The sequence below is a fragment of the Rhipicephalus sanguineus genome, chromosome 1 (genome assembly GCF_013339695.2).
Source record: "Rhipicephalus sanguineus isolate Rsan-2018 chromosome 1, BIME_Rsan_1.4, whole genome shotgun sequence".
NCBI classification, from domain to species: domain Eukaryota; kingdom Metazoa; phylum Arthropoda; class Arachnida; order Ixodida; family Ixodidae; genus Rhipicephalus; species Rhipicephalus sanguineus.
Genome location: NC_051176.1, coordinates 325792183 through 325813565, shown reverse-complemented (window position 1 = coordinate 325813565; position 21383 = coordinate 325792183). Strand labels below are relative to the sequence as shown.

General features: G+C 46.8%; 1 protein-coding gene across 1 annotated transcript in view; it reads right to left on the bottom strand.

The window, feature by feature from the left end:
• LOC119383896 (peptide transporter family 1) overlaps nucleotides 1–21383 on the bottom strand; it is a 658636-nt gene that overhangs the window by 257463 nt on the left and 379790 nt on the right. The window lies entirely within an intron of this gene.

The window sequence follows — 21383 nt, the reverse complement described above, 5'->3', positions numbered from 1 at the left end:
ACGCAGCGACACTCGAGGCGAAAATTTGATGCCGCCGTTTACGTAAAATGCGAGAGTGATAAGACAGTATCGCAACGTGCCATCAAAGAAAAGGCAGAAAGTGCAAGAGTTAGTCTCTACCACCGGTGCGCTGAGAGACTATGCCAGCACTGGTTGCGCGCCGTTTAATGCTCGCCTTTTCTCAGAACATCACCTCGGTGGCCCAGTGAAGCACAAGCGTCTCTTCAAAGTTCATGACTGATCCAACATTCTGAGGTCGCGTACGTGTAACGTGCTTTTTTGTAAGAAAAACGATGGATAGCTGTCGGACATACTATCTACATGAATATTAGGGTACCATTGAACAAACCACGGATATACAAAGGAGGCCATACAGGTACCATTTACTCGTACGCTACGGTAGATGGATGCGAAAACTAGACAAAAAAGGAACACATACAAAAGGACTAGCGCTGTACTGCCAAGTGAACGTTTATTGAAAATTCACCACTTATAGCTATGCCACCATAGACGCCTTGTCACAGAAAAAACGCCACACATAATCATTGATTGCGGACATGCGTATTAATAATAATAACAATCAATCAATCAATCAATCAATCAATCAATCAATGATTTATTTAACGTGCCCAGGAACAACCGTAAGGTCTTTGTGCTGGCGCACGCAAAAAAAAACAATAAAAATAAACAATACAATACAGACAGTTTTCAGAAATAAAAAGAGCAAAAACACGTAGACAAAGAGAAATGAACACAAAAGGGGAGGAGTAAAATAAGACAACACGAGAAATATTGACGGGGCATAAAAAATTAGATTGCATATATACAACTATGTGGAAAGACTGAGAAGGGAAGACTGTACATTGTGCCACACTATGTCAAAACAGTGCAAAGCTCGGATAAAATCAATGATTGTGGGCTATGAAAAACGTCAAGATCAAGAAAATTAACATTATAGAGACTTTGTATTCTGTGAACGGTAGAGTGTTGGAAGAAGCAGGCGGGTACATGAAACGGTCTGTTCTCTCTGGTTAACTTACGCGGAATTCGAAAATTTACACAATTGAGAAGTACAGGGCAGGATATGATACCGTGGACTAGCTTGTAAAGAAATAAGAGATCAGAGCGATTTCGTCGGCAGTGAAGTGATGGCAGTGATAATAATTCAGCAGTACTTGAACGAGATACAGAGTCATTTTTAGCGAAGCGATGGTTATATATGCTGAGGAATTTTTTCTGGACTCGTTCAATGGTGTTACCGCTGGATTGAGCAAAGCCATTCCATATCACGGACGCATACTCAAGTTGCGGAAGACATATTGCCGTGTACAATTTGTGTAGGGCCATGGGAGACCTGAATTCTCGAGATATTCTACAAAAACATCCGAGAGAACGAAGGCCCCGCATAGCAGCACGCTTAACGTGAGAAGAAAAGTTTAACGCGCTGTCAACAACAACACCAAGATCACTGATTTCATAAACCTTGCATAACGGCACAGAATTGACAGAGTATTGAAATGACACGCTAGATGTTTTGCGAGTGATAGACATGAATTTTGTCTTCGAGGTATTCAGAGAAAGGTTATTACCGTCGCACCATTCGGAAAAAGAGCGCAAGTCTGACTACAGCAAGCGACAGTCGTTAACTGAATGAATTTCCTTAAAAATCTTGATGTCATCGGCATACAAGAGGAAAGAAGAATTACGAATGGCAAAAGAAACATCATTAACGTAAATTAAAAATAGGAGTGGGCCTAATACCGACCCTTGAGGGACCCCACTAGTCACTTTATACAAAGAAGACGTTTGGCCATTTACGGCAACATAACAACATCTATTGAGCAGATAGCTCTGCAGGAGATTCACAACTGACAAGTCAACATCAAAGTGCGCAAGTTTAACCATAATCAGCGTGTGGCTGACTACGTCAAAAGCCTTGCTCAGGTCACAGTAAATTACGTCAACCTGTCCTCTCTGCGAAATAGGTGTGGAGATCTGCGTCATGAAACTAGCAAGATTTGTGGTAGTTGAGCGGCCAGCGAGAAAACCATGTTGATTAGGAATCAATGAGTTTTTCACACTAAAAGACAATATGTCGTGAAGAGCCAGCTCGAAGATCTTTGATGTGGCACATAGTAGAGAAATCGGGCGATAATTAGAAGCATCTGTTTTAGAGCCCGACTTAAATACTGGAAAAACACGAGCAGTTTTCCACATGCTTGGAAATGTGGAAGTGTCCAGGCAGTTATTAAATATCGTAGTTAGTACTGGGACAAATATACTACCATAAGCTTTTAGTATGGCGGAGGGGATGCCATCTGGCCCACATGATAAGGATGGTTTTAAGCGCTTAATGCATTCGCAGATAAGATTTTCATCCAGCGACAAAGCACTGGATGAGCTAACCGCCTTGGGCTGTTGTCTGATATCAGTGCTAGAGTCTGAGGCCTTATAAACGCATGAGAAATGCGTGGCAAAACAGTCAGCGACGGCATGCACTTCTACCCCATTTGAGTCCAGTAGTCTGAAGGACTCTCCGCTTTTGCTGGACCGTTTACGTACATACTTCCAAAACTCAGCCGGCCTGTCAGAGGCGCTTTTTTCTAAGAATTCAATATACGAACTATGATCCCGTTTATATAATAATAATAATAATAATAATAATAATAATAATATAATAATAATAATAATAATAATAATAATAATAATAATATCTGGGGTTTAACATCCCAAAGTACGATATGATTATGAGAGACGCCGTAGTGGAGGGCTCCGGAAAATTTCGACAACCTGGGGTTCACATGCGTATTGCTATACTAGCAGGTGTTAATCGAGAAAACATCTCTCATGAGTAGTTAGGTAGATGCATAGGGCTAGAACCATGCCACCTAAAATTTGTCCAGTATGTATGCTTGTTTGTGTGTCGGAACCAGTGCTACGAATGGCAATACTATTATTGCCGCTGTCAGCTCATCCTATGCCCAGTGCAGCACGAAGGCAGCTCCCACCAGTCTGCATCCATTTCCTGCGCGAGCTGATCCCATCTGTGTCTGGAAATTTTTAACCTCACCAAACGGCTATGCTTCCCAACTCTTCGTATATCTGTCCTTCTGAGGACGTGACCTGTTCATTCCTTTCCCTAGTGTATCAGCCCTCTGATCCACTCTGCTGTATTTTTACCTCTTACGCTAACCATTCTTCCTTCCTAAGTACGATGTGTGGCTGTTAAAACCACAGAAATCTCAGCTGCTTAATTCAGTGTACTTCCGCGACGCCTTTTGTGTTGTCTTTTTCTCTTTTGTCCGTGTTTGCACGTAATGCCTTCTTTTATGATGAGCCGTTAATCAGTGAAATTCCTTTACATGAGTACGCTCCATGTTACCACTTCATCTATATAGACAACAATTTCTGAAAGAATATTTATATCACCAAATTTCGCGCTTTCGCCGGATCACGTATATTCCAATCACAAAGACGTTCTCCCTTTCATCGCCTACGCTGAAAATGAGAGGAGCGATTACAGTCGTTTGTATCTGTTTTACGCGCGCGCCTCTAAGCTGCATTTACACAATACTACCATCTCACATTCACACCAACGATTTGTTGCCAAGACGCTTACTAAAATAAGCCCGACGTATTGCTCTTTTTTCGTACTGTGACATCCCAGCACCAATCCAAAGAGCACTGACATCAGTCTGCATAGTATGCTAAACGAGACTGTGAACACTGCAACAAAAGCGCGACTAATGCAAAAAGCTTCTTCTGGCGCATTCTAAATTTAAAGCGGTGATCAAGTTACATACTCAAGAGTTTTAGCTTTTAAGTCATACTGCGCTCTCTGCTCCTCGCTGAGTGTTTTACTAATTGTGTTCTGGATAATAAGGCATGTCGGAATACCATAAGTGGTATTGATATATGCTCTGGCGCATTCTAATTTGAAAGCTGTGATGAAGTTACATATTTAGGTGCTTCAGCTTTTAAGTCATAAAGCACTCTTTGCTCCTCGCTCAGTATTTTACTTAATGTGCTATGGATAATAAGTCATGTCGGAATACCATAAGTGGTATTGATATGTACTCTGGCGCATTCTAAATATAAAGCTGTGATGAAGTTATATACTCAAGAGTTTTAGCTTTTAAGTCATACTGCACTCTCTGCTCCTGGCTGAGTGTTTTACTAATTGTGTTCTCTATAATAAGTGATGTGGGAAAACCATAAGTGGTATTGATAGTACTCTTGCGCATTTTAATTTGAAAGTGTGATGAAGTTACCTACTTAGGTGTTTCAGCTTTTAAGTCATAAAGCACTCTTTGCTCCTCGCTGAGTGTTTTACTAATTGTCTTCTGGATAATAAGGCATGTCGGAATACAATAAGTGGTATTGATATATGCTCTGGCGCATTCTAATTTGAAAGCTGTGATGAAGTTACATAATTAGGTGCTTCAGCTTTTAAGTCATAAAGCACTCTTTGCTCCTCGCTCAGTATTTTACTTAATGTGCTATGGATAATAAGTCATGTCGGAATACCATAAGTGGTATTGATATGTACTCTGGCGCATTCTAAATATAAAGCTGTGATGAAGTTACATACCCAAGAGTTTTAGCTTTTAGGTCATACTGCACTCTCTGCTCCTGGCTGAGTGTTTTACTAATTGTGTTCTCTATAAGTGATGTGGGAAAACCATAAGTGGTATTGATAGTACTCTTGCGCATTTTAATTTGAAAGTTGTGATGAAGTTACATACTTAGGTGTTTCAGCTTTTAAGTCATAAAGCACTCTTTGCTCCTCGCTGAGTGTTTTACTTATTGTGCTCCGGATAATAAGGCATGTCGGAATACCATAAGTGGTATTGATATGTACTCTGGCGCATTATAAATTGAAAGCTGTGATCAAGGTACATACTCAAGAGTTTTAGCATTTAAGTCATAGTGCGCTCTCTGCTCCTCGCTGAGTGTTTTACTAACTGTGTTCTGGCCAATAGGTGATGTCGGAATAATATAAGTGGTATTGATATGTACTCTGGCACATTCTAAATTGAAAGCTGTGATCAAGTTACATACTCAAGAGTTTAGCTTTTACGTCGTACTGCACTCTTTGCTAGTTTGTTTTGCTCGATGTGTTCTGGGTCGAAAGTGATCTTGAAATAACATACATGCTATTTATCTGTACTCTGCTGTGCATTCTCAATTGGAAGCTATGATCAAGTAAGATATCTAAGAGTTCTAGCTTTTAAGCGCACCCTCAAAATATTTTAAATGCGAAGCATTTCTAAGCGAACCTTTTCCACATCGAGCGTTTCTATCTACGTATCTATCTCTCTATCTATCTAGCCGCCTACGTCTGGGTGTTCTCATGAACGCCTCCTTAACTTGGTGTAGACCAAAATTGGCATGGGAGGGCAAGAGGACTTGGCGAATATGACTGTCGGGTCATGGCATGAATAACGTGAAAATCCTGTTGCGTACTTCGTCAAACCCTTCCCTCTAGACGCGTGTGACACATACCCATTGACCACGGGCCGCGGTGTACGGGTATGCACCACAGGTGATTGACAGTTTATATCTGCCCAGGAACGGCCAGAACAGACATCAGTAATTTAAATGCGAGAGCGTTAAGAAAATCCGACATCGGCAGCGTTGACCCGACGAATGGAAAGATTACTCACGAGTCTGTGTTGCTTTGTAGCAAAGTCGACAGCTGGGCAAGTTGGTAAGGTTCCATAATATTTTAGAGCAGCGCAAAAGACGGGACAAACGACAAGAAGATCACAGATGCGAAAACCTTCGTCTGTGAACTTCTTGTACTTTGTCCCGTCTTTTGCGCTGCTCTAAACTATTATGGACGTGTTGCTTTTCTTGTGTGTCCCCGTATACAACATCGCGCCGTTGCTATTTCATAATGCAAAACCAACTAGCCCAAAGCTTCACTTTACTAAGGAAAGAATAATAATTAGAATCTCAGCAATATTCGAACGCAAGCATTCTGCGCGGCAACCAAATATTCTACCACAGAGCCACGGCAGGTATTCGGCATCAGATCCCACAACGCGTGGGATCTGCCGAATATCTTATTTGCGTCGCAGCTGTGGTGCACTGTGACACCTATTATTTTTGTGTTATTTTTGTGCAGCTCTTTTAACCCTGTAAGTAACACATTTACGCATCGTTGCTTCATTTCGCTCATTGTGTTTGAGGCCATGAGTTGTCGTGAAAGGTCACAAGTAACATTTGTAGGGTATCCATAGTTGACAACTGTGATAAAGGTTTATCTGTGGTTGTGTTATATGTTGTCACGTGGTCGTGACGTCGTCGAAGGCAGCAGTCAGCACGTGAGAGATGAAACTCTTTATTTGGCCGAACTTGTGGCCGGTAAACTGAAAGACAAACTACAGCAATGCACTGATAGCGGCGAACAGAGCGTCGACTGTCGATCAACTGACAAGTGGTGAAGGGCGTCGGCATTTATGCATGTGACGTCGAATATTCCAGTCTTATCACTGGTGGTCGCGCAAGCTCTGGAACAATCTAGGCCGTTCGCGGCCTGCGCGCAATCCTAACAAAACGATCTACAATAATGGCGAAGCTTCTCGAACAATGAGGCGCGGTTTGCGCTGAGCGTTGCTAGCAGTCTTTGTGGGCGAAAACAGAATACAACAAAAGTGATAAGGAACGCACGTGGCAATGCCCCCCTCTGAAAAAGCATCGTCCCGATGCTTAAAAAAGAACACAGAGGGGGGGGGGGGGTATGGTCAATGAATGCAACAACAATAAAGAAAGAAAGTACAATAAACATTAATCGCAAGCAAGAAAGTACAATAATAAATAAAAAGTATAGCCTTCAGAATCACTAACGCACGTAATACAGCTTGAGGCGCACGACATGGACGACTTCAGGTCGCGCACAGCGCCGCTGAGAGTTCGTAATGGCGTCAGGGACGACCTCGTTGTCGAGTGCGCCGATGCGTCGAAGTACCCTGTACGGTCGGAAGTATTGTCGAAGAAGCTTCTCACTAAGTCCCCGTCGGCGTATTGGCGTCCATACCCATACACGGTCACCGGGTTGGTATTCCATGTGGCGTCGTCGAAGGTTGTAGCGGCGGCTGTCAGTCGTCTGCTGGTTCTTAATCCGTAGGCGGGCGACCTGTCGTGCTTCGTCGGCGCGCTGTAGGTAGGTGGTCACGTCGATGTTTTCCTCGTTGGTCACGTTTGGTAACATGGCGTCGAGCGTCGTTGCCGGGCTCCGTCCGTAGACCAACTTGTATGGCGTCATCTGCGTCGTTTCTTGTACGGCTGTGTTGTACGCGAAGGTCACGTACGGAAGGATGGCGTCCCACGTCTTGTGTTCGACGTCGACGTACATGGCCACCATGTCGGCGATGGTCTTATTTAGACGCTCGGTCAGGCCGTTGGTCTGAGGGTGGTAGGCAGTGGTCCGGCGGTGGCTTGTCTGGCTGTACCTCAAGATCGCCTGAGTTAGGTCCGCGGTAAACGCCGTACCTCTGTCGGTGATGAGGACCACTGGGGCGTCATGACGCAGAAGGATGTCTTCAACGAAGAACTTCGCTACCTCGGCGGCACTGCCTCTTGGTAGGGCCCTTGTTTCGGCGTAGCGGGTCAGGTAGTCGGTAGCTACGAAGATCCACTTATTACCACTAGTCGACGTTGGGAACGGCCCCAGTAAGTCCATCCCGATCTGCTGGAACGGTCGCCGAGCTGGCTCGATCGGCTGAAGAAAGCCCGCTGGTCTTGTAGGCGGTGTCTTGCGTCGCTGACAGTCTCGGCATGTCCTTACGTAGCGAGTGACGTCGGCGGCAAGGCGCGGCCAGTAGTACTTTTCCTGTATTCTTGCCAGCGTTCGGGAAACACCGAGGTGTCCTGCTGTCGGGTCGTCGTGCAGGGCCTCGAGGACTTCTGGTCGCAATTCTGAAGGCACCACGAGAAGGTGCTTGGCTCGATGTGGTGAGAAGTTCTTCTTTTGGAGAACACCGTTGCGTAAGAAAAACGACGCCAGTGCTCGCTTGAACACTTTCGGAACGATGGCGTTCTTGCCCTCGAGGTATTCCATAAGGCCTCTGAGTTCCGGGTTGAATCGCTGTTGTTCAGCGAAGTCGTCGGCACTTATGGTTCCCAAGAAGTAGTCAACGTCCTGGTCGTCTTGCGGCGGCGGGTCCACGGGGGCTCGAGATAGGCAGTCGGCGTCAGAGTGTTTTCTTCCGGACTTGTAAACGACGGTAATGTCGAATTCTTGAAGTCTCAAGCTCCATCGTGCGAGACGAGCTGAAGGGTCCTTTAAGTTAGCTAGCCAACACAGGGCGTGGTGGTCGCTTACAACTTTGAAGGGCCTGCCGTGAAGGTAGGGGCGAAACTTTGATGTAGTGCAAATTATGGCAAGGCACTCCTTTTCTGTCGTAGAATAGTTGGCTTCCGCCTTTGATAGCGACCGACTAGCATAGCGGATTACCCTTTCCAATCCGTCAGTCCTCTGCACAAGAACGGCGCCGAGTCCTACATTGCTTGCGTCGGTGTGCACTTCTGTGTGGGCGTATTCGTCGAAATGCGCGACTAACGGAGGCGTCTGCAGGCATCGTTTTAGTTCTTGAAATGCTTCCTCCTGCGCCGTTTCCCACTTGAACTCGACGTCGGCCCTGGTAAGCTTAGTAAGTGGCTCGGCGATGCGGGCAAAGTTTTTGACGAACCGCCAGTAATAAGTGCACAGGCCGAGAAATCGACGCACGGCCTTCTTGTCGTCAGGTGGCGGGAATGTAGCGATGGCAACTGTCTTCTGCGGGTCAGGGCGTACTCCGGACTTGCTTATCATGTGTCCCAAGAACAAGAGCCCCTCGTACGCAAAGCGACACTTTTCTGGCTTCAGGGTGAGTCCGGAGCACTTTATTGCTTGAAGCACATCTTCAAGCCGCCGTAGGTGTTCATAGAAGTTTGAGGCAAACACAACAACCTCGTCCAAGTACACGAGGCAAGTCTGCCACTTCAAGCCAGCAAGTGCTGTATCCATGACACGTTGGAAAGTCGCGGGTGCCGAGGAAAGACCAAAGGGCATGACCTTGAACTCGAACAGGCTGTCTGGTGTTATGAAGGCAGTCTTTTCTCGGTCTCTCTCGTCGACTTCGATTTGCCAGTAGCCGGTCTTGAGGTCCATCGACGAAAAGTACATGGCGTTGTGGAGATCTAGGGCGTCGTCTATTCGTGGGAGAGGGTACACGTCCTTCTTCGTGACCTTGTTCAGGCAACGATAGTCGACGCAAAAACGTAGGGTTCCATCCTTCTTCCTCACTAGCACCACAGGTGACGCCCACGGACTCTTGGACGGCTGGATGATGTCGTCGCGTAGCTTTTCGTCGACCTGTTTCTTGACAGCCTCGCGTTCTCGCGTCGAAACTCGGTACGGGCTCTGACGGATTGGTCGAACACTTTCTTCTGTTATGATGCGATGTTTCGCGACTGGGGTCTGTCGGATCCTTGAAGACGACGAGAAGCAGTCCTTAGATTGTAGGAGCAGGGCTTTTAGCTGGTCTTCCTTGTGCTTCGGGAGGCTCGGGTTGACGTCGAAATCGGGTTGGGTTCATCGATCCGTTGAAGCAGGTTCGGTAGCATCGAAGAGGGTGAAAGCATTGCTATCGTCCACGAATTCGTGGATGTAGGCGACCGTCGTACCAATGTTGAGGTGCCTATATTCGTGGCTGAAGTTTGTCAGCACCACCTTTGCTTTGCCATCACACAGCTCGGCTATGCCTCTTGCGACGCAGACCTGACGATTAAGAAGTGGGTGCTGATCGCCCTCGATGACACCTTCAAGGTTTGCGGGTTCTTCGGTGCCGACGGAAATGATTATGCTGGAGAGATGCGGAATGGTGACGTGCTCTTCTATCACATCCAATACGGGGTTTCCTGGCGTCGTGTGTGGCGGCAGCGCTTTTTCTGAGGTTAGTGTTATTGACTCAGACCTCAGATCAATGACGGCGCCGTGGTGGCTTAGGAAGTCCATCCCAAGTATCGCATCCCTGGAGCAATGCTGTATGATTACAAAGCTCGCAGGATAAGTCCGGTTATTGATGGTGACTCTTGCGGTACAGACTCCAGCCGGAGTTATTAGATGGCCCCCAGCGGTCCGTATTTCGAGGCCTTGTCAAGCGGTCCTAACTTTCTTCAACTTTGCTGCGAACGGCCCACTGATGACGGAATAGTCGGCTCCAGTGTCGACGAGAGCGGTGACGTTGTGGCCGTCGAATAGTACATCGAGGTCGCTAATCCGTCGTCTTGCGTTGCGGTTAAATCGCGGCGTCGGGTCCCGGCTAGCTCGGCTTGTCCCGCTGCTTCTACGTCGCGAAGACAGGTCTTCTTCAGGGACCGAGGTTTCGTCGTCAGGGCTTCGTCTGCTTCGCGTCGTGTTCTGCAGGTCTCGTCGCGTTGTCGTCGTCGGCGGCCGCGCAGGATCTTCGGCATTTCGTCGTAGAGCAACCACACCTCCATCGGTTGCTGCCTTAGTTTCCGGGATACGGGCTAGGTGACCGGCCCCGGTTTGGGCCAGTGTGCTGCCGACGGTGCGGTGTCATGTAGCGGCCTGGTGACGGCGAGCGGGAAGGTCGTCGTTCTTGCCACTGTGTTCGGGTGAGGTAGTCGTCGATGTCGTGGGGCCGTTCGCCTGGCTGCGGGCACGGTGTGTTGACGGCGAATCCGCGTAGCCCCATCTGTCGGTACTGGCAGCGGCGGTAGGTGTGGCCGGCTTCCCCGCAGTGGTAGCAGAGCGGGCGGTTGTCTGGGGCGCGCCAAACGTCGGTCTTCCTTGGCGAGTAGCGCGGGCATAGCGCTGGGTGACAGGAGGACGGTAGGGCATCGGTGGTGGTGGCGGCGGCGGCGTCTGGCGGCCGAACTGTGGCGATGCGGTCTTTTGACGTGGGCGCGGAGGGGGAACGTAGCGCCGGGCTGCTGCAGCGTAGCTCATGGCTTTCGGCTGAGGCAGCGCTGGCTGAGGAACACCCAGTGACTGTTGAATTTCTGATCGAACGAGCTCTGCGATCGAGTCCACTTGAGGCTGTGGTGAGGGTAACAGCTTACGCAGTTCCTCCCGAACGATCGCTCGGATGGTTTCGCGCAGGTCGTCGGAGGCGACGGCATGAACAGCTGGGCTGTCTTCAATCGAACAGCGATTGTACTGGCGAGTTCGCATTTCCAACGTCTTCTCAATCGTCGTCGCTTCTGAGACGAATTCTTGGACTGTCGAAGGTGGGTTCCGCATCAGACCAGCGAAGAGCTCTTGCTTTACCCCTCGTATGAGGAAGCGGACTTTGTTGTCCTCGGGCATGGCAGGGTCAGCGTGGCGAAACAGCGGGGTAATTTCCTCTGCAAAGATGGCCATGCTTTCATTTGGAAGTTGGACCCGTGTCTCCACCAAGGCTGCGGCCCTTTCCTTTCGGACGACGCTTGCGAACGTCTCCAGGAAAGCGGTGCGAAAGACGTCCCAGGTTCGAAGAGTGGACTCCCGATTCTCGAACCAGGTCCTTGCTGCGCCTTCAAGGTAAAAGTAGACGTGGCGCAGCTTGTACTCGGAGTCCCAGTTGTTGAAGGTTGAGACCCTTTCGAACGTCTCGAGCCAGGTTTCGGGGTCGTCGCTTGGTGATCAATGGAAGGTCGGCGGCTCTCTGGGCGGCTGCATTACGACAGCTGCAGGGGACGCTACGGCTGTCATCGTGCCCGTTGTATTCGTCGCTGTGGCTCTTGGCTTGTCCTGTAGGAGACCGTATTCGGGTTGCAAGCCTTGCAGCCTACGGCTAGCTCGCTGCTGCACGAGGTCTTCGACGTCTTCTTCACGCTGTGGGCTTGGTTCCCGGCTCTTCGTAGGTGTCCGGAACATCAATGAAGCAGCACCTCCACCAGATGTCACGTGGTCGTGACGTCGTCGAAGGCAGCAGTCAGAGATGAAACTCTTTATTTGGCTGAACTTGTGGCCAGTAAACTGAAAGACAAACCACAGCAATGCACTGATAGCGGCGAACAGAGCGTCGACTGTCGATCAACTGACAAGTGGTGAAGTGCGTCTGCAATTATATATGTGACGTCGAATATTCCAGTCTTATCACTGGTGGTCGCGCAAGGTCTGGAACAATCTAGGTCGTTCGCGGCCTGCGGGCAACGCTAACAAAACGATCTACAATAATCGCGAAGCTTCTCGAACAATGAGGCGCGGTTTGCGCTGAGCGTTGCTAGCAGTCTTTGTGGGCGAAAACAGAATACAACAAAAGTGATAAGGAACGCACGGGGCGATATTCAGGGGTTGCAGGTTTTAATTGAACATTCATCTTACTGCCTTTTTTGCGTGTGTCACAGCTATGTTGCTCTCTTTCTATTGTTGTCACGTTACTTGTTTTGGTCAGCAGATGTGAGTCTTGTGTAGACAGCGTAAGCAGTGCTCAATTTCTGCAAGTTTGCGTACTGAGTTTTACAATCTTCTAGTCTTTCATGGCAGTCACCAAACATAAATAATTGATAAAATAACCAGACTGCTGTAACTGAGATGTTTCTATCGGGATGACCAACGAGCATTCCTTGGTCATCCGTTTACTGGTTCCTACCCGTATTTGCGTCATCGATTATGTAAATTTCAGGCGAGACAGAGCAGAATAAAATCATGACAGAGTGCTCTAACCTTAAGAGCTCTTACTCAGCGGTAGCCTTCTCTGCAATGCTGTAGCGCAAAGCCCGAAAGCGTCGCATAGGCGGCCTGCACCGCACAGAGCCTACAGTGCGTGGTCATGAGACACGGGAGACAATCGCCACAGCAGAAGTGCGTGACAAATTTCATTATATAATTAAGTGATCGCTGTGTAGAAGTAAAACTAAAGGTAAACATACTCGACAGCATTCGTCTACTACTGTGCCTACCTGCCGTGGTTTAGCTGTAGGACTGTGCATGTTTGAGTTGCGGTCGCTCGTGTATGAGCAGGTCGATCTCGCCACGACAGTGCAGTCAACGGTGCAGATGACAGTTCACGATCGCGATTGTCTAGAAAAATTGGTCTCCATGTCTAAAGTGGAGCACTTTAGGCCTACAGTTTAGTCAATTGAAAACGGTTTACATAGTGTAAACAAGAGACTGCAGTCCTTTGCAATGCGGCAGTGAACTACTATTTCAGTTTGTACGCATTTCGTAAGGCTTTAGTAATGGGTTGCAAACGGTCCAAAAGCTTCATGGACGACGATGTGCACGGACTGCCGTTCGATTTCGTGTGCCTAGACGACATTCTTGTGGCAAGCCGTATAGATGAGCACATCCGCCTTTTCTCTAAGCGACTGGATGGACATGACCTGGCCTTTTCGGAAGGCAATCCTTGCTTTTCCTATGCATTGCATTTCGCACCAAAATATCTGTGCACTGAAACAGCTATCGAGGACTTCCCCTCCGCATGTGAAATTCGCGCGATTCTCCGGTGCTCGACGAGCGCTGCGTACCCAACTATGCTTTAGCCGCTGGCACACAAGCTGCGTCTGACCCCGAGAAACCTTTCACTGGTCCTCCGAGTATGAACGCTCCTTTGAGGAAGCGAAAACTCGGTTGGCGCTGCTTTTTGTGTGCGCTGAACGACACGCCAATCTGCCTTCTGGTAGAACCGCGCCAGTTGATGCAGCTTTGCGGCATTTTATCAATGTTCACATTTATAAAAAATTGAACGTACCTAAAATTGAGCGCGTGGAAAAGCGCCTGCTTGTGTCTAGACGACCATACCGGTGAGATCCGAGATAACCCAGCATATCTCTGAGCCGCCATCTTGTTTCTACAGTGAAATAAGCTGTATCGTTTTTTACTTCGATGGCGAGCTGTCTATTTTGGCGGCTGCGTGGAAACTGGAATGTCATTAAGACGGCCGCTGTCCACTCATACCCAGGAATTCGGGACATCGCTTCTAGTTAACCGTTTTTCACACCACGTGGCGTACGGACCTTCAACGTTCAAAATTCGCGCGATGACGCTTGCCGTAATCGCGCGGATTGAGAAAACCACAATACATAGAAAGACCACGACGACGATATCCGCTACAACCAGCGAGCGCGAACCTCAGTCGCCGATTGATAACCGCAACGCATGCGACGAGCGGCCGGTTGGGTTGCTCGACTGTGAGTCAGCAGTTCTGTTGCACTGAAAGGGTGCACACATACAAGTCGCTTGGCTGTGCTTGATAACTACGAACTCTCGAAAGAGCGTGCTGCCCTTCTTCTCATCCCCTGTGTGATGAGTAAAGGAGGGGCACGAGGCGCGTGCCGAACGTGGAAGCGCGGCAACGGTGCGCGAGAAGCAAAGTCACCCGATGGCACGCGCACCAGCCACGTCGACGCAGAGGATTGGCCAGATAGGGGCTCGTGGCATGCGACCCGAGCCGTGATGGTGAACGACGAAGGATGATCGTGGGACTGTGCTGTGGGGCGCCGGACGGAGAAGATCGAGGAAGGAGCAAGCGTCGCACCCGCGGCGAAAGCGGCTGGTACTCGGTTCTGGAGGTGGCGGAACGCAAGCCCCGGGGAGTGGCCGTCGACCTTGGAAGGCTCCAAGCGAGGCTGCCCGGACCCGTCGCCCCTCAATACTGCAGTTCCGGGACCGCCAGCAGCCCTTCTCTTCTCGGCAGGACGGCTGCCGACCACAGTCCTGTCAAGGAGGCGCCCGTCATCTGTGGAGTCCTGAAGCAAGGGACCAAGGCCCAGTTAGGCCTAACCTCGACGGACCGAGGACGGAGAAGACTACTGGGTACGCACGCGACGAGAGCAAGCAGCAGGCTGGACGAAGGCAACCGACGATGAACTCGGAGGACTACTGAGGATGTCGGCGACGGTCTCGACGAGAGATTGAAGCAACAGGAACATCGAGTCGTCGCGACGAGCTGTAAGAACGTTCTATTGTCGCAAGGCCCATAGTGGCCAGACTGAGTTGGAGACTTATCTAAGCCTAGCTAGAACGCATTGTTGCAGTTCTGGATATCAACTGAGATTTTGAAGGATGTAAATAGGGTTTTTGTTATAATTATTCAGTGTCCTTTACGCTTTTTCATGTTATGTTTTTGCGCATTATAAACTTTGTTGCCGTCCGACCACGGTCTCCTGTGCCCGTCTCACACTCTGCCGATCCATTATTGCCAGCAACCTCGAGATAATTTGTGACACCCTGCCTCTTCAATATATTTCGTCCGATGATATTGTTGTTGGCTCCGACGGGTTTCTTAGAAGAAATCAAGAACGCGTCCTTTAGCGCTGCTGTTTTTGTAATGTGGAAAAGCTAACTTCCAGAAGATAATGCAAGCTTGGGAGGCGGTGATGAAGATCGCGGGTTTCCGAATGTGCAGAGTCTTGACGTCCCTAATTTTTGTTGGCCTCAATTTATAAAATCAATATTTAGCGCTATTATGTGAAGACGCCGGGCCGTGTTATATTCGCTGCCACAGACATTTTTTTAAAGCTCAATAAGCAGCAGAAGTAAAGGAAGAATACCTTTGTTCGATGATCTTCTTAAAAATAATGGTTTTAATAAAGTCGCTTTAGTTTTAACAGCGTGCTTTTTGTTTCTAAATAGCATAACTGTACGTCGGAAAGTGCATTGACTTACGCATGACATGCCACACAGGCCCCGTTTCCCTCTCTGCTAAGTGTTGGTGAAAGAGTAATGAAACAGCTTAGATTCATATGAAGTATCGAGAAACCCGCCTTCTTGTTTGACTGCCTATGCTGCTCTGCAGAATTGTAGGAGGTCGCCGCTTGAAACCGGACTCTTTATTCGGGACAGAATAGCGCGTTTCTATTTTTACATGGTAAAGTTCGCTAAAAGGCCCCTCCGTCAGGACCCGTTTATTATATTGATGACGAGCTGAAATATTTCATTTATGTGAGCAAGGGACTTGTAAAGCTCTTGAAAAGCCACTTTATTTTTATTCTCTGTGTGGTGTGTCTGTTTACCGTAAGACAACGTAGCACCTCACCAGGCGATGTTTCAGGCAAGCTGACCAACCTTTCACTAATGTCTTTTTTTTTTGGTCAGTAAGTTCGCTGTTCACTACTGCAAGAGTAGGAAGGCAATGAACTGCCCTGTTACCGTGCCGCCAGAAGGTAAACGTTGCTGTCAACGCAGGCCTTGTCGGCCGCGGTGGAGCAGTGATTATGGTGCGGCTGCTGACCCGAAGGTCGCGGGTTCGATCGCGGCCGTCGCATTTCGATGGAGGTGAAATGCTAGAGGCCCGTGTACTGTGCGATATCAGTGCACGTTAAAGAACACCAGATGGCCGAAATTTCCGGAGCCATCCACTACGGCGTCTCTCATAATCATATCGGGGTTTTGGGACGTAAAACCCCAGATATTATTATTAACGCTGACCTTACCTTCGCCAAGGCGATGCAGGGAAAAAACTCTGCAAGCGGAGTTCTTTCCCTGCCTTTCCTTACGTATCGTAGGCAATGTGCCCTGTTTTGCTTACATGACGAACCCCACCTTCTTTTTGTTTTTCTTCTCGGCGCCTTTAGAGTGACCGCATTGAGCGTCTCGCAATGGGAGGTTAACTGAAGTCACGTGCTGTAATGAATGACGCTAAATGCAGTGTGCTGTAGTGCGCGACTCACATCTCGCAGGAAGTGTGGCCGCCTCTGAGATGCACGGACTACCTTTTATTATTTTCATACTTGGTAGACACGATGTTCACATACTAATCTACTGACCTAATTGATCAGAAATCTTATATGATAAAATTCTTCGGTTTCCTCGCATCCTTTATTCTCATCGTCTCAATCATACAGTAATGTCAATAAACGCTTCGTACCGTCAGAGCGTGCTAAGTAACTGTCATTTATTAAGGCGAGAGCGTTGTATGGCTCGTGATTTTAAAAATCCGGCTTTCGGCGGCGCGAACACCATTGGTACCAAAACTCGAGTGGGCCGACACCCGGAGGCTGTGCAAAAATGGGTGAGGTGGAATATGCTTCAGGATGAGGGTGGGACGACCAGTGCAATTGACTAAGGACGTTAAATTAGTTTAATTAATGAATGTCTCACCAGAGCATACGCTACTGTGGTCTCGTTAGCGTCAGCTAAAGGGGCTAAGTTTTATTACAGCGCCACCGACATAATGTGTATCCGCCGTGGGAGCGATTGGCAGATAAAGTGTGGCGCTGCTAAGCGCGAGGTCGCGGGTTCGATTGCCTGCCATGGCGGCCGTATTCCAGTGGGGACGAAATGCAAGAACACCAGCTTACTTTGACGTAGGTGCGCGTTCAAGAACCCCAGGTGTAAACCTATTACAGAATTCCCCACTGCGGCTTGCCTCATAATTACAATGTGGTTATGGCACGTAAAATCCCTTAAATAATTATTATTTACATAGGCCGCTAGGGGACAACAGAAATAATACGTGAAAAAGAACCCCGTACACACGCTTCATCATTAACGCGATAACGTCACATACCGGGTTCTGCTTGAATTAATGTTGTGCATGTTGTACCATCTGCTTATTTCATTAATTCGCAAGTAGGCACGTGAATGCGCACGTGGACACTTCGGAATTACAGATGCTCTTCTCGCAGTATAAAAACAAAAAACACCATATATAAAGCGAGAAGGTTATGATATTCCTCTAGTTTTGCTAGCTTTGCTCGCTAGGCCGTTTTCTGGCGCTGCTGTCGTATGCGAAATGCTACACCACAGTGTGTATTTTAGCGGGGTACAAGTCAAGAAATAGCTTATCCTGGTCTTTGTATTTTTTTCAGTGATATTGCAAGATGAGAAATCCGAAACACGACTAGACGCTTGAGACTAATGCGGTTGAAGCCAATGCACTGCGGAGAAAACATTCAACCAGGTTGAATATAAGGGCTTCCAGCTTTCATTTTTGGTAATTCAATTTACATAAACCAACACTCTACCAGTATCAAGTGTTGTTAATAATAATAATGATAATAATCAATCAATCAATCAATCATTTATTTAACGTGCCCAGGAACAACCGTAAGGTCTTTGTGCAGGCGCACGCAAAAAAACAATAAAAATAAACTATACAATACAGACAGTCTTCAGAAATAAAAAGAGCAAATACACGTAGACAAAGAGAAATGAACACAAAAGGGGAGGAGTAAAATAAGACAACACGAGAAATATTGAAGGGGAATGAAAAATTAGATTGCATATATACAACTATGCGGAAAGACGGAGAAGGGAAGACTTTGTACATTGTGCCATACTATGTCAAAACAGTACAAAGCTCGGATAAAAACAATGATTGTGGACTATGAAAAATGTCAAGATCAAGAAAATTAACATTATAGAGACTTTGTATTCTGTGAACGGTAGAGTGTTGGAAGAAGCAGGCGGGTACATGAAACGGTCTGTTCTCTCTGGTTAACTTACGCGGAATTCGAAAATTAACACAATTGAGAAGTACAGGGCAGGATATGATACCGTGGACTAGCTTGTAAAGAAACAAGAGATCAGAACGATTTCGTCGGCAGTGAAGTGATGGCAATGATAATAATTCAGCAGTATTTGAACGAGATTTTTTAGCAAAGCGATGGTTATATATGCTAAGGAATTTTTTCTGGACTCGTTCAATGGTGTTACCGCTGGATTGAGCAATGCCATTCCATATCACGGACGCATACTCCAGTTGAGGAAGACATAGCGCGGTGTACAATTTTCGGAAGGGCATAGGAGAACGGAATTCTCTGGACAATCTGCAAACACAGCCTAGGGTGCGAAGACCCCGCAAAGCAACACGCTTAGCGTGAGCAGAAAAGTTTAACGTGCTATCGACAACAACACCAAGATCACTGATCTCATAAACCTTGCATAAGGACACAGAATTGACAGAGTATTGAAATGACACGCTAGATGTTTTGCGAGTGATAGACATGAATTTTGTCTTCGAGGCATTCAGAGAAAGGTTATTAGCGTTGCACCATTCGGAAAAAGAGCGCAAATCTGACTGCAGCAAGCGACAGTCGTTAACTGAATGAATTTCCTTAAAAATCTTGATGTCATCGGCATACAAGAGGAAAGAAGAATTACGAATGGCAAAAGAAACGTCATTAACGTAAATTAAAAATAGGAGAGGGCCTAATACTGACCCTTGAGGGACCCCACTAGTCACTTTATACAAAGAAGACGTTTGGCCATTTACCGCTACATAACAATATCTATTGAGCAGATAGCTCTGCAGGAGATTCACAACCGACAAGTCAACATCAAATTGCGCAAGTTTAACCATAATCAGTGTGTGGCTGACTACGTCAAAAGCCTTGCTCAGGTCACAGTAGAGTACGTCAACCTGTCCTCTCTGAGAAATAGGTGTGGAGATCTGCGTCATGAAACTAGCAAGATTTGTGGTAGTTGAGCGGCCAGCAAGAAAACCATGTTGATTAGGAATCAATGAGCTTTTAACACTAAAAGACAATATTTTGTGAAGAGCCAGCTCGAAGATCTTTGATGTGGCACATAGTAGAGAAATCGGGCGATAATTAGAAACATCTGTTTTAGAGCCCGACTTAAATACTGGGAAAACACGAGCAGTTTTCCACATGCTAGGAAATGTGGAAGTGTCCAGGCAGTTATTAAATATTGTAGTCAGTACTGGGACAAATATACTACTATAAGCTTTTAGTATGGCGGAGGGGATGCCATCTGGGCCACATGATAAGGATGGTTTTAAGCACTTAATGCATTCGCAGATAAGATTTTCATCCAGCGACAAAGCACTGGGTGAGCGAACTGCCTTAGGCTGTCTGATATCAGTGCTAGAGTCTGAGGCCTTATAAACGGATGAGAAATGTGCGGCAAAACAGTCAGCGACGGCATGCACTTCTACCCCATTTGAGTCTAGTAGTCTGAAAGACTCTCCGCTTTTGCTGGACCGTTTACGTACATACTTCCAAAACTCAGCTGGCCTGTCAGAAGCGCTTTTTTCTAAGAATTCAATATACGAACTATGATCCCGTTTATATAGGCGTTTAGCGAGAGTTCGAAAAAAGCTGAACTCTTCCTTCCACTCGCTCGATGGAGAACATTTAGATTTCCTGTGTGCGCGATCTTTATGCTTCAGTGCACTGATAAGTTCAGATGAGAACCAGTGGGGATATTTACGTTGTTTATGTGTGTATTGGGGAATAAAATTACGCATGCTGCTCAGTACAAGCTCCGCAAACTGATCAACCTGGTCATCAACATTCGGTTTGTCAGTAACCTGTGACCAGTCAACGGTGGACAAGTGATGATAGAGGCCCGTGTAATCACCTCGCTTGAACGCAAATCTTGGAGATTTGTTTACGTAACTGCTGTAGCTCGTTGTTTCGGCTGATGCAGATAATCTTACGTTAAGTGGTGGGTGGAATTTGTCCGGACGTACAAGAGAGATGTTGGAGCGGGAAACTTCAAGGGGTTGATCGTTTGACACGATAATAATAATAATAATAATAATAATAATAATAATAATAATAATAATAATAATAATAATAATAATAATAATATAATAATAAGCAATCAATCATTTATTTATTTAATGTGCCCAGGAACAACCGTAAGTTCTTTGTGCAGGCGCATGCAAAAAAAAACAATAAAAATAAACAATACAATACGACAGTCTTCAGAAATAAAAAGAGGAAAAACACGTACACAAAGAGAAATGAACGCAAAAGGGGAGGAGTAAAATAAGACAACACGAGAAATACTGAAGGACAATAAAAAATTAGATTGCATATATACAGCTATGCGGACAGACGGAGAAGGGAAGACTTTGTACATTGTGCCATGCTATGTCAAAACAGTGCAAAGCTCGGATAAAAACAATGATTGTGGACTATGAAAAACGTCAAGATTAAGAAAAACAACATTATAGATGCTTTGTATTCTGTGAACGGTAGAGTGTTGGAAGAAGCAGGCGGGTACATGAAACGGTCTGTTCTCTCTGGTTAACTTACGCGGAATTCGAAAATTAACACACTTGAGAAGTACAGGGCAGGATATGACACCGTGGACTAGCTTGTAAAGAAATAAGAGATCAGAACGATTTCGTCTGCAGTGAAGTGATGGCAGTGATAATAATTCAGCAGTATTTGAACGAGATCAAGAGTCATTTTCAGCAAAGCGATGGTTATATATGCTGAAGAATTTTTTCTGGACTCGTTCAATGGTGTTACCGCTGGATTGAGCAATGCCAGTCCATATCACGGACGCATACTCAAGTTGTGGAATACATTGCCGTCTACAAAATGTGGAGGGCCATGGGAGACCTGAATTCTCGAGATATTCTACAAACACATCCGAGAGAACGAAGGCCCCGCATAGCAGCACGCTTAACGTGAGAAGAAAAGTTTAACGCGCTGTCAACAACAACACCAAGATCGTGCAACACCAA